The 9927-nt window shown below is 49.8% G+C and overlaps 2 pseudogenes; both read left to right on the forward strand.

The window, feature by feature from the left end:
- The first annotated feature begins 3365 nt into the window (after positions 1–3365).
- Positions 3366–3484, forward strand: LOC143947958 (5S ribosomal RNA; annotated as a pseudogene).
- A 323-nt stretch (positions 3485–3807) lies between these two features.
- Positions 3808–3926, forward strand: LOC143947205 (5S ribosomal RNA; annotated as a pseudogene).
- Positions 3927–9927: the final 6001 nt, after the last annotated feature.

The raw sequence follows: 9927 nt of genomic DNA on the forward strand, positions 1-9927 counted from the left end.
CCTGGTTAGTACCTGGATGGGAGACTGCCTGGGAAGACCAGGTTACATAGAAGGATCTGGTCTGGTAGTGTCTTGATTGGGAGATCGCCTGGGAATACCGGATGCCGTAGGATTCTTTTTATGTTGTTGGCTTTGACCTGTTTTTTTTCCCTTTTTTCCCAAGGTGACCATCTTGGCATTTGTCAAGAGGGTTAAGAGTGCACAAAGAAATTGCCTACGGGCACAACACCCTGAAAGCGCCCAATCTCATTTGGTCTCAGAGGCTAAGCAGGGTTGGGCCTGGTTTGTACCTGGATGGGAGACCGCCTGGGTTTTCCAAATGCTGCAGGCTTCTTTTTATGTTGTTGGCATTGACTTGTTTTTTTTTGTTTGTTTCCCAAGGTGACCATCTTGGCGTTTGTCAAGAGGGTTGAGCGTGCATTTGATCTCAGAGGCTAAGCAGGGTTGGGACCTGGTTAGTACCGGGATGGGAGACCGCCTGGGATTTCTCGATGCCATGGGCTTTTTTTTTAAGTTGTTGGCATTGACTTATTTATTTTTTTTGTTTTATTCTTTTATTAAGTATAAGTAGAACAATATAAATATAACAGTCAACCATACAGCATGACCCAGGGTCACAATTACATGCTAACAAAAAATAGGCAGCCAAATAACTCTGGGTTCTCAGAGGGGAGTCCTACAGTTTCATGCAGAAAATAGAGAAACCCCACCTCCGACATGTAGTACAGTATAACTAGTGCAGCTCCGTTCGGACAAATGTAATCATGGAGAACAACTGGGACCACAGCGAGCCAGCTTATCATGACCTACGTGAACCAGAGCAAAATATGAGCCGGTCATGTCCAGAACCCTGGGGTTCTTCTGGGTCCCGAAGGCTAGTAAGGAGACAAGGCATAGTCAAAAGGGAGGACGGGGGAAGAAGAGAGTGCAAAGACGGAGAGAGAGGAGGTGGGGGGATGGCGACGGGGAAAAAAAGAAAAATAAAGACAAAAAGGAGGGGGGGAATGCCACCCAGGGCAGACATGGCCTACGTAGGTAAACGTTAGATGTTCAGTCGTTTTCTAGGACGGAGGCACTGCTCACCTCCCGAATGTAGTCTCGAGTACCAGTAAAATACGTCCAGGGCCTCCATGTAACACTAAATGCCTCTTCAGTGTTGTGAAGGGTGGCGGTCAATTCTTCCATCCGGAGAATATGATTGACTTTGGAATACCACAGCACCTTGGATGGGGGCTGAGGCTGCCTCCACAGTGCGGGAATGCAGGCCCGGGCGGCATTCAGGAGTTGCATCGTGAGGGTTTTTTTGTATTTTCGAACAGGCTGTTCGGTCAAGTGTAGAAGGCACGCTACTGGGAACCCAAAAGTTCCTCAAGGTCGGGCATGCCCAGAAAAGGTGTCCCATGGTCCCCATATCTGAATTTCACCTCCAACAAACATCCGGGATCGATCTATCCATTTTATTCAGAAGGTATGGGACTCTATACCAGCGTGAGACTATCTTGTATCTTGATATTGGTTTGCGATGGAAGCTTTATGTACTAAGGTCAGGATCTTCCCTATCTGTTGTGGGGTAAATGTGATGCCTAAGTCCCTCTCCCATTTGTGGATAAATGGTGGGGGTCGACTCCTCCTCCTGACTACTCAATAGGTTGTACAGGAGGGAGAGGGTGTGTCGCACAGGTTCCCTTTTGTGACAGATGGATTTATAGGGTGTCAGGTCTCTAGGAGTGTAGGGGGCCCTTTGTATGGCCAGAAGAAAGTGACGAAGTTGATAAGCACTAAACAAGTCAAGCGGAGGGTCAGAAAGCTCAGCGACAGTTTACGTGGTCGGGAGCCCTCCCGTGGGCCACACCTCTCTCAGACGCTGTTTCCCCACCACTGTCAACTGTCGCAGTTTCTTGTTGGTAAATCCCGATGGGAAGTCTGGATTACCTATAACCGGAGTCATTGGTGATGGCAGGGGAGCAATGTGTGTGCAGCGGAACAACCTCCGCACAACAGCCAACGTAGCTCCCACTACGGGGTGACCTCTGAGGTCTTTTGGTAGGGAGGACAGGAGCCACGGGGAGGTCAATAGGGGAATGGATCCATCCTCAATCTCCATCTCCACCCACTGCTTGTGTGGGCCATTACAATGCCAATCAACGACTCTCGCTAGCAGAGTCACTCTGTAGTATTGTCTGAGATCTGGGAGACCCAGACCCCCCTTGTCCTTTGGTCTGGCAAGCAATTGCAAACGGGCTCTGGGCGGTTTGCGCGCCCAAATAAAGTCCCGGAGCAGCACCTGCAGTTGTCTGAAAAAAATTGGGGGTAACCGGATCGGTAATGTCTGGAACATGTATAAGATCCGAGGGAGGGCCATCATTTTGAATGCATTACAGCGCCCGAACCAGGTCAGTGTTAAAGCATTCCAGTTTCCCAAATCAGATTTCAGTCTATCCAGGAGAGGGACAAAATTAAGCAGGTACAATTGCGCTAAATCCGCTGCGATGTCAACGCCCAGTTAACGTATAGATTTTTCAGCCCAGTAGAATGGAAAAGAGGAGCGGAGCCTCTTGGCCTCACCATCCGGAACCGATATATTCAATACATATAGGCTGTCGTGTCGCTGTAGAGACGCAAGTATTTTGGGAAGCAAAATGTGTGGATTGGAGACGGAAAAAATTAGATCGTCAGCGTACGCCGCAATTTTGTGGTGTGCCGAGGGTTTGGATATGCCAGTAATATTCGGGTCATTCCGAACGTGACACATAAGTGGTTCCAGTGTCAGAATTAAAATTAGGGGGGACAGAGGGCACCCCTGCCTCGTCCCATTAGTGATGGGGAAAGAGTCCGAGCAACACTCGGTCACCCGTACCGCTGCCGATGGCGTGGAGTAAAGCGACATTACCCAGCTCATCATGTTGGGGCCAAGACCTATATGTTCCAGGGTGGCCTGCATAAAGTGCCAGGCCACCCTGTCAAAGGCCTTCTCCGTGTCCGTTGACAACATAAGCAAGGGCCTTCCCTGTACATGCGCCGCATGGATTAAATTGAGGACTCGGGCCGTATTGTCTCTAGCTTCCGACTTATTTTTATTTTTTTGCTTGTTTCCCAAGGTGACTATCTTGGCGTTTGTCAAGAGGGTTGAAAGTGCCTGAAGAGATTGCCTACGGGCACATCACCCTGAAAGCACCCGATCTCGTTTGATGTTGGAGGCTAATAGAGTCGGGCCTTGTTAGTACCTGGATGGGAGACCGCCTGGGAATACCAGGTGTCGTAGACTTCTTTTTATGTTGTTGGCGTTGACCTGTTTTTTTTTCGCTTATTTCCCAAAGTGACCATCTTGGTGTTTGTCAAGAGGGTTGAGAGTGCCTGAAGAGATTGCCTATGGCCACATCACTCTGAAAGCACCCAATCTCGTCTGATCTTGGAGGCTAAGAAGAGTCGGGCCTGGTTAGTACCTGGATGGGAGACCACCTGGGATTACCAGTTATTGTAGGCTTCTTTTTATGTTGTTGGCGTTGATTCGTTTTTTTTTTTTTGCTTGTTTCCCAAGGTGACCATCTTGGCATTTGTCAAGAGGGTTGAGAGTGCCCAAAGAGATCGCTTACAGCAGCATCACCCTGAAAGAGCCCTATCTCTTCTCTTTTCTGAGGCTAAGAAGGGTTGGGCCTTGTTAGTACCTGGATGGGAGATGGCGTTGGAATACCAGGTGCCGTATTCTTCTTTTTATGTTGTTGACATTGACCTGTTTTTTTTTTCACTTATTTCCCAAGGTGACCATCTTGGCATTTGTCAAGAGGGTTGAGAGTGCCCGAAGAGATCACCTACGGCCCCATCACCCTGAAAGCGCCCAATCTCGTCTGATCTCGGATGCTAAACAGTGTCGGGCCTGGTTAGTACCTGGATGGGAGACCGCCTGGGAATACCAGGTGCCATAGGCTTCTGTTTTTTTTGTTTTTTTATTTAGTAGTATGCGACATACAATGCAAAGGCAACTTCACAGAATGTGTGATACAAATAGTTACAAACAAACGATCATATTGCATGGATATCAGAGCCAATGGTAAGAAGTCTGAGGAGAATAGCACGTGTACAGCTTTACGGTCATATCAAGATGAGATTAAAGCTCCATCTCGTTGGGATCCTCTACCACTTAAAATATTATTGATACTAGCCCTGCTACCCTCGAAGAGTTTAGATATCCATAGATAGGGGAAGAGTATTGTGTAGTAGTCAAATGGGGTCGGAACATACCATTTTCTTTTCCCTTTTTTGAGTTAAGAAGGGAAATAGTAGAACTGAAAGGAGGGAGAAGGGGAAAGAGAAGATTGGGGAAGGAAATGGCAGAAAAGGAAAAGAAGGGGTAAGGGGGTGTCGTGGGTAGAGTGGATAGTGTGGGGTCCCCTCCCAGGGAGCAAGAGACGCCCTCGGCTCACCAGTTCATCAGCTGTCCAACGTTTGGAACAGCGATCTCCAACGATCACCATGAGCTTACTATGTCTCGCGGAGGTATTCTTACGAAAAGCGAAACTGGGTCCAGTAGAACCATCTGTTCCCATGCTCCTCCGTTTTATCCCTCATTGTGGCAGTCAGGTCTTCCATTCGTTCAATATCATTTACCCTTGCGAACCACTGGGTCACCATTGGAGCAGATTGCTCTTTCCACTGACTTGGGATGCAGGCCCTAGCTGCATTGAGGAGATGTTTAAGTAAGGACTTATGATAACGCTTTCTCGACATAGGAGTTAGATTGAGAAGAACTGCTGCGGGATCATTGGCTAAGGAAATGTCTGTGAACTTGTGGATGAGTCTCAGGACAGGCTGCCAGAATGTTTGTAATTTAGGGCATTCCCAGAAAATGTGGAGAATGGTGCCAGTCTGTTGCCCACAGTGACAGCAGCGGTCAGATTGACCGGGGAATATTTTGGCCAACACCACCGGTGTACGATACCAGCGTGTGATCAGCTTATATGAGATCTCCTGATATTTACTGCAGAGTGACGACTTATGGGCGAAAAAGAGTATTCTGTCCTTCTGTGGTTTGGAGAATGTAGTTTGTAAGTCCCTTTTCCATTTAGCTAGGAAGGGTGGATCCGTTGAGGATTGTGCGTCTGTCAGGATTTGGTAGGACCTAGAGAGGGAACCACGAATTGGGCCATCATCCAGGCAAAGTTCCTCGAAGGGGTGGAATTGTCTAGAGAAGAACGAATGGTTAGGTAGTGATCCGAGGAAATGGATTAGCTGTCTAGCTCTCCAGCTATCCAATGCAACAGGTACTTGCTCTAGCAGTATGGTCCCCACGGGAATCAAGCCCGTGGGTCCAAAAATAGGGCTGCTCTCAGAAGCCCTTTCGAGGCTTGCCTGGTAAAGGCCTGGTCAGACAGGCCCGGAGGGAATCTAGGATGTCCAATAATTGGGGTCATAGGAGAAGGGAAGTTAGTCAGGTGGGAAAGGTGAAAAAAACTATCCATCTCGGCGAGCGAGGGGCCAATTAACGGGTGAGTAGTCACACAGGGCTCCAATGGCCTCCCCGCCCAAGGAAGACCAGACAGTGGAACCCGCGCCATCTCCTGCTCTAGCTTGACCCATAGCTTCAGTTCCCCATGCCGGTGTCTTATCACATATGGTCCCCCATCGGATAGTGTCCGCTGTGTACTGCGCATGCGCAGTACACAGCAACACAGATTCCGAAAATTGCGGAGCATGAACGGCGCCTGCGCACTGAGTCCAGGTTCTATCCCCACTATCCAAGTGGACATAGAGTAAGAATATAAAAGAGGCGAGCGCAGCGAGGCCGAGCCCGAAGCGTGGCGAGCAAAGCTCGCCTGCGAGGGACCCTCTAATATTCACAACCCTATGTCCGCTTGGATGGTGGGGCTACCACCTCCACTCACCGCGCAGGCGCCGTTCAGCTTCGGAGATTTTCCGAAGCTTCGTCTGCTCCGTACTGCGTATGCGCAGTACGGCGCGGACACTATATCATGGCCGGACAGTATATGGCAGAACACCGGCACCAGTCAACCACCGGTGTCATGTGCGTCGCTGTGTAATATAGAGCAGGGTCCGGGAAGCCATTACCTCCCCGCAATTTCGGTCGCAATAGCATTGTCCTACCAATACGCTTATGTTTTCCGCGCCAGAGGAACTTGATAAAGATTGAGCGAACCGCATGAAAGAAAGTCTGGGGTATTTTGATAGGTAAGGCTTGTAGTAGATACAGAAGTCGTGGCATCGCGTTCATCTTCAACACATTACAGCGTCCGAACCATGACAGAGCTAGTGGGTCCCATCTTTTAAGGTCCGCTGTAAGCCCATAGGCTTCTTTTTATGTTGATTTTTGCTTGTTTCTCAAGGCGACCATCTTGGCGTTTGTCAAGAGGGTTGGGCGTGTCTTGAAGAGAACGCTTACGGCCACATCAACCTGAAAGCACCCGATGTCGTCTGATTTCAGAGGCTAAGCAGCGTCAGGCCTGGTTAGTACCTGGATGGGAGACTCCCTGGGAAGACCAGGTGCCATAGAAGGATCTGGTCTGGTCTGGTTAGTGTCTTTTTTTTTTTTTTTATTCTTTATTTACGGATTGCAGGTAATACAGAGACAAACTTTAAAAGACATAGATCCCTCAGTTTTCCAGGTTAACAAAAATACATAGTTAATACTTCGTGGGGGACCGGGGGAAACCTAACAACTTATGTCAGCAGCAGCCCCAGCCGTGGCTAGGCCACCACATTATCCCACTCTAATGATCTGGCACCCCAGTGTCTACTTATAAACCAGGGCAGTCCGCGGGGCGATCCCCCTCAAGGCCCAGATTGAGGGGCCTCTAACATCGGTCACCTTCATTCTATTGGTCAAAGAGCTCAGCCGGGACCACCCCGAGGGCCGCCAACCCCTGGCTGGGAAATCGAGGGAACAAAACAAAAAGATCCTTGCAATCACCATGTATTTTAATTATACTTGGGAGTTAGGGGGTAGGGAAAGAGGGGGGAGCAAATGGGCAGGAGAAGGGGATGGGGGGCTCCAAGACAACCAACGACAACCAACGAGCAGTGTGCTCTTCCTCCCTGTCGCCTAACGCTGATGTGAGCTGTTCCATACGGTAGATGTCGCAAACTCTTGCAAACCAGTGAGACACCAGTGGAGCGGCCTGCTGTTTCCACATGCTAGGTATACATGCCCTGGCCCCACTCAGAAGATGTTTTAAGAGAGATTTATGGTACTTCTTGCTCGAGAGTGGGGTCAGATTGAGGAAGATCGCAGCTGGGTTGTTCTGGAGATCAATAGCCGTGAGGTCATAAATGATATTGAGAACCTGTCTCCAGAAATGGGCCAGTTGAGGGCATTCCCAGAAGATATGTAGTAACGTGCCGGCTTGTTCACCGCATCTCCAGCACAAAGGGCTGTGACCAGGAAACATAGCCGCCAGGACAGTGGGGGTCCTGTACCATCGGGTCAAAATTTTATAAGCTATTTCCTGGTATTTACTGCATAGGGATGACTTGTGCGCAAAAAGAAGCGCACGGTTCTTCTGGTCTGGCGAGAGCCGGATATGCAGGTCTTGCTCCCATTTTTCCACGAACACCAGGTTACCCTGGGAGAGTTGGTCAAGTAGGATGCGATATGACAGGGAAAGAGACCCTCGGGTCGGTCCCTCTCCTGAGCATACCTCCTCAAACGATGTTAGGGGTCTGCGGAATTCGCCACTGTTTGGCAAAGATTTCAAGAAGTGGGAGAGTTGGGCAAGCTTCCACTGTCCCAGGGCAGTGGTTGCTAACGCCTCGTACATAGTGGAGACCGCTGTCCACGTCCTAGGGCCAAGAAAAGAAGAGGCCCGCACAAGGTCCCGGTCAGGGTCGAGGCGGAAAGACTTTTCCGTCATGCCGGGTTCAAAGCGTGGGTGTCCAATAATAGGAGTCATGGGCGAAGGGAAACTGGGCACGCCCATCAGGGTAAAATATCTGTCTAGCTCTTGTAACATTGGCTCAATGAGTGGGTGTGCCTGCGTCGCTCCCGACCAGCCCGGTCCACTCCAGGGCAAACCTGGAAATGGTACGGATTCACGCTCCAGACGAACCCACAGCTTATCCTTCAGGTGTCTGCACCAGTCAACTACTCTGTTCATGTGCACCGCCGTATAGTACCATGCCGGATCTGGGAGGCCAATCCCTCCCTTGTCTTTTGATCTGAGCAGTAATGTTCGGCTGAGTCTTGGAAGCCTGCCCTGCCATACGTATCGAATAAAGATGGAGCGCATGGCTTTAAAAAATGATTGGGGGATTTTTATCGGTAAGGCTTGTAATAGGTACAAGAGTCTGGGCATTACATTCATTTTGAGCACATTGCATCTCCCAAACCAAGAGGTCGCCAACTTTGACCACCTCTCTAGATCTACGGCAAAATTTTTTAGAAGCGGCTGGAAATTCAATTGGAAAATCAGATGTGGGTCCGGGGGAACCTTGGTACCCAGATATTGTATAGCCCCAGTTGCCCAACGAAAGGGAAAATTAGTGCTTAGACTCGTCTGGGCGTTGGTAGACAGGGAGACGTTGAGTGCTTCCGATTTCTGTAAGTTAATTTTAAAATTTGACAGGGTGCCATATCGTCTTATTTCCGCTAAGAGATTCGGCAATGTAATGTGAGGCTCCGAGACATAGAACAAGAGGTCATCTGCAAAGGCTGCGACCTTATGGTGGTGTGAGGGGGTGTCCAGTCCCTTGATGTCTATGTTCTGCCTGATGTGGTGCAGCAAGGGTTCAAGCGATAGGACAAACAAAAGGGGGGACAACGGGCATCCCTGCCTCGTTCCATTGCCAATAGTGAAACGCGACGAGGCAAACCCATTGACCCTAACCATCGCCGTCGGTGACGAGTAAAGAGCTGTAACCCATGAAAGCATGGGGGGGTACACCCAAGCTTCGCAGGGTGGCTAGCAAAAAAGGCCAGCTCACCCTGTCAAACGTTTTTTCTGCGTCCACAGAGAGCAACATAATCGGTAGTTTAAGGCGACTGACGCGTTCTATAACATTGATTGTCCTGGTAGTGTTGTCTCGGGCTTCCCTGTTACGAATAAACCCCACCTGATCCAGAGGTATCAGGCGTTGGAGAATGGGCGCCAACCGCTCCGCCAGTATCTTAGTGAAGAGCTTAAGGTCGCTGTTTAATAAGGAGATGGGCCTGTAGTTCGCACAGAGAAGCGGATCCTTCTCCGGCTTGAGTATGACCGAGATGCTTGCCTGCAACAGCTCCGGTGGAAAGGTCTGGCCCTCCAATAGGGCGTTAAAAGCTGACACAAACGGCGTGGACAACAGGGAGAGGAAGGCCTTATAATAAGGGACCGTAAACCCATCTGGGCCTGGTGCCTTGCCCTTGGGTGAGTCTCTTAACGCTGCCGACAATTCCTCCGGGGAGATAGGTTGCGAGAGAAGCTCTATCTCTTCCTGTGTCAGCGACGGGAGGTTTGCCGAAGCTAGGTACTCGTCAATGGCCGCTGTGCCGGCCTGGAGGGCGTCTCCTGAGTCCCGGGGGTGCAAGTTATAAAGGGCTTCATAGAAAGATCGGAAACACTCCGCTATCTCCCGTGAATCATGAAGCTTGGCACCCGAAGGGGAGGTTATGGTTGGAATGAAGGACGCGTTGCGTTGGGCACGCAGGGAGTTCGCTAGGGACCTACTACACCTGTCTCCATATTCATAATACGTCCTGCGAACCCACATGAGTCTGGTTCTAGCCTGAAAGAGAGAGAAATCTCTGATTTGTTCTCTAAGATCTCTCACCTCCACCTCCAGCGCAGCAGTCGGCTGGGATTTGTGTCGTTGTTCACACGCATGCAACTTGGCAATAAGTTTGGAGAGAGCCTCAGTTTTGGCCACTTTGAGTCTATGACCATGTTTAATAAGAATGCCCCTAATGTAGCATTTATGAGCCGCCCATAACATGAGGGGGTT

The sequence above is a fragment of the Lithobates pipiens genome, unplaced genomic scaffold, assembly GCF_037356315.1.
Source record: "Lithobates pipiens isolate NorthernLeopardFrog02 unplaced genomic scaffold, aLitPip1_a1.2 Scaffold_30, whole genome shotgun sequence".
Lineage (NCBI taxonomy): Eukaryota > Metazoa > Chordata > Amphibia > Anura > Ranidae > Lithobates > Lithobates pipiens.